General features: G+C 45.5%; 1 non-coding gene across 1 annotated transcript; it reads left to right on the forward strand.

Annotated features, from left to right (window-relative positions):
* Positions 1–324: 324 nt before the first annotated feature.
* Positions 325–475, forward strand: LOC117352748. Its single transcript, XR_004537814.1, has one exon. It is a non-coding gene; the product is annotated as a 5.8S ribosomal RNA (ribosomal RNA).
* The last annotated feature ends 3,609 nt before the right edge of the window (positions 476–4,084 follow it).

Below are 4,084 nucleotides of genomic sequence, written 5' to 3' on the forward strand. Positions count from 1 at the left end.
TCAGATGAGCAAACATTTACATACTCTGTGGTCATTCATTTTCACAGGTACCTAGCGCAGCATCCTTCCATGGGCGGGGAGGGACGAGGGTCAGTTTGAAGACTCGAGCGACGCTCTTTGCGCGTGCTGGGGGTCGTCGGCGTGGGAGAGGGGCACGGGGACGCCCCCCTCCCTCGCCCCGGCGAGAATCACTCTCTCACCCCCTTAGGGGAGCCTCCTGGGCAGAGCGCCTGGACTGTACATATTTTCCATCCCTCCCATGTTGTGTCGACTGAGCGATGACGGCGGTGCCTGCCGCTGCGCGATAAAGCCTTATGCTCACGCGACTCTTAGCGGTGGATCACTCGGCCCGTGCGTTGATGAACACAGCTAGCTGTGAGAATTAGTATGAATTGCAGGACACATTGATCATTGACACTTCGAATGCACCTTGCGGCCCCGGGTTCCTCCCGGGGCTACGCCTGTCTGAGGATCGCACGTATCTGTCAATCGCCTTGGTGGTTTTTTTTAAAAACAAAAACGCAGAGCGCGCGGCTAGGGGTGTTCGCAGGGTCTCTCGTCTGACGCGTGGGAACGGTTCGCATGGAGTTACAGACCCTATGTTCCCTCAAGAGCAGCCCCAGGGGCTCGGAACCGTGCGGATGTATGACTCTGGCTTGATGGCTGAGACCCCCCCCCCCCGCGGGGCGGGCTCGGACACTGCGTCGGGGGCATACGTGGCACGCAGCTGTCTGTGGAAGGAGGCTGCCTGCACGTGCCGAGACCTCCTGCCGGTTCTGCTTGCATGGCTATGGCAACGAAGGTTTGACAGAGTGCCAATGACCGGTATGATGTTACGAAAACAAGCCAAAAAGTTCCAATGAACACTGAGAATTGGCAACACTGATTGTGTGTACACGGAAGGATGGCTACATAAATTTAAAAACAGCACGGGCTGAAATGCCTAAAAATATGTGGCGAGAAAGCTTCAGCAGATAAGGAGGCAGCTGTAAATTACATTGATGAATTTGCTTCCATAGTAGCAGGAGCTGGGAATTCTTTGGGTCCCGAGCAAATTTATAATGCAGACGAGACCGCTTTGTACTGGCGATATGTCCCACGAAAAACACTGGCTACAGCACACAAACGAGCGCCTTCTGGTTTCAAGGACATGAAAGACCGTGTTACAGTCCTAGCCTGTTCAAATGCGGCAGGGACTCATAAGTTAAATCTGGCCTTGATCGGCAAAAGCCGAAATCCAAGGTGCCTTAAAGGAATAAGACATAAACTTCCAGTGACCTATATGTCACAGAGAAAAGCTTGGGTGACGCAGGAGAGCTTTATTGACTGGTTCCACCAACATTTTGTCCCTGAGGTGACAGAACATTGCAAGAAGGCTGGACTTAGAGAGAATCCAAAAGCCTTGGACAATTGCCCTGCACACCCACCAGCTGATCTTCTTCTGAGCAATAACATTTCTGCTGTCTACCTCCCACCAAATATCACATCCCTGCTACAGTCGGTGACCAGGGCATTTTGCATGCGTTGAAAATAAAGTACAAACACTTTTTCCTTCATCAAATGCTGGGTGCACTCAACAGCGGAACACAAATCCTGGACTTCTTAAAGGCATTTACCCTCAAAGATGCAATTTACGGACTTGCATGTGCTTGAAACCAGGTAACAGTGGCAACTTAAAACACGCTTGGCACAGGCTTTGGGCTGAGACATGGTTCGACAGTGATAAGGAGGAGGAAGAATTCCAAGGGTTCAGAGCCCATGATGAAGAATGGAACCTAGAAACCAGGGGTTCTTATGCTTCGATAGGGGCAGCAGAGATGGATGAGTTGATGAACATAGAAACCTGCTTACCTGTGGCACAATCCCTCAGTGACAGGTAGATTGCTGCCAAAGTATTAAATGAAGGCAATGCAAATGTACAATGATTTCCTTGTTTTTGTCAAAATAATTGGTTTTTTTTAAACTGTCATTGGAAGTTTGTCCCAAAGACTCTTGAATGCCTGGTGGGGGCGGTGGGGGGGGGGGGCATGCAGGGTTTGCCTTCCTTCTTTGAGTCCAGGCAGGCCAGACTGTCATTGGAAGTTTGTCCCACAGAGTCTTGAATGCCTGGTGGGGGGGGGGGGGGGGGGGGACATGCAGGATTTGCCTTCCTTCTTTGTCAGGGATTTTAAAGACATTGTCCCCCCCCCTTGACATTAGCTTATTCGGCTTTTGAGACCCCCCCCCCCTTCTCCATCCCTAGTTGTCTATTGTTTACAAAACAGGGATGATGGTTTTTAGCGCATTCTGGTGCTACCATTCTGAAAACCGAAATGTCCGAAGCATTTCGGATAAAGGATAGTTTACCAGTAATTAGAATACTAGCACATATACACATAAATGCCTACCTTGTGCTATTCTGTAACATTACAAACACCTTTTCAGGGTGGGCATACATATTGGCAGGGTGGATGATTACATGTGTAACTTATATGTGTATCTCTCACAACTAGGTGCACACTTACACCAGCTCTATGGCTGACATCTTATGTCTTAGTGCATATGCATATACAGTAGATACCCAGTTAAGCTAGTATTCTATAAAGCAGTGGTTTGTGGGTTTATTTATATCCCACTTTATACAAAGTGGGTTCCAAAAACACAGAGAAAAAAAAAGCAGCACACAAAAAGAACACACATTGCAACACACATACATGAGGGCACGGACTTGCCTAAACTGCCTTGTCCTATATAAAATATACATCAAAAACAATCCACCCCACCCTCACATACAATACTTACCCCCATGCCAGTGGTTCTTAACCAATGTCTCACCAAAAATTTGACAATTTGTGCTTTTTGGCAGGTTGGGGGAGGGTTAACCTAGAAGTCAGGTGCTTGAAATCCCTATAACTAGTGCCTACATCTGCCAACAGCCCTGAATGAAATTGTTGGAGGCTTCCAGTCCATCTCTCCCTCTCCTTATCGTCACTACCATTGCTTCTGTATTTCTCTTGTATTATTGTTAGCAGCAATTAAATGATATACAGGAAGGGTAAAAATTTTGTTCAGCTATGAATGGCAGTGTTCAGTGTATCATAGCTAAAGCTAGATTGAGAACCACTGCTACAAAGAAAGTAACTGTCTATACACAAACACACTAATACAGAATTACCCCCCACCTGCTGGCATGGAACACAGAAAATGAGACTGCATTTCAAAGATAGACTGAAAAGATAAGACTAAAAAAACTATTAAATCTACAAATGTTATGTACATCACAAAACATTATAAAGAAGCCTTTAACTTTAGCCTCTCCAGAATAGATAACCGTAAAGCTTGTTCTTGTGGTTGTCATAACATGAAGCATAATCTTCCAAATATGATGAAAATGTTCGGTTTGCAAAGGGAAAGGCTTTGAACTTGGCACTTTTTTTTCCAGTGCATGTAGTACTTTGCAATGTCACTGTAAGATCACACTCACCCAGGCCTGTGAAACCAAATGGAGAATTTGCAGATTGTAACTGGTAGCAACTTGGAATGTCCTGGCAAATCACTAGTGATCACTGCAGCAGAAGAGCGATGCATTGAGTTCCAAAAAGTTCAGGAGTTGGGAGCAAGAAGCCAGTACACTCTGTAGATAAGTTTTTAGGATGAAATTACTTGCATGGAGCAATATCCATCCCTGAAAGTAAAATAGGTATAATATATGTATTTTAAAACAGCCACAATTTTATTACAGTACTCACTGGAACTTGGATTACCTCATTTACACCCCCCCCTCCTTTTACTAAACTGCAATAAATGTAGAGTTCCTACGAGCGTTGGGAGCAGCGCAGAGCATTCAGCGCAGCTCCCTGCACTAATAACCACTATCGTGGTTTAGTAAAACAGGGGGGGGGGGGTTAATTTTTTTTAGTTAGAAAACAAATCTCAACATTATAATAGTAAAAGTTAGTAACTTGTTAACTTCTTTTAAAAATAGGTTTTTGTTATTAAATGTCATATGTATAAAAATAGTGCTAGCTACTGAAGGTAGCTGCCAGTTTGGGGCAGAGTGCTGAAAATGCCAGAGTGCCACTAAAGTCAATAGAGACAGTTGCAA

This window comes from Geotrypetes seraphini, chromosome 1 (genome assembly GCF_902459505.1).
Source record: "Geotrypetes seraphini chromosome 1, aGeoSer1.1, whole genome shotgun sequence".
Taxonomy (NCBI): Eukaryota; Metazoa; Chordata; class Amphibia; order Gymnophiona; family Dermophiidae; genus Geotrypetes; species Geotrypetes seraphini.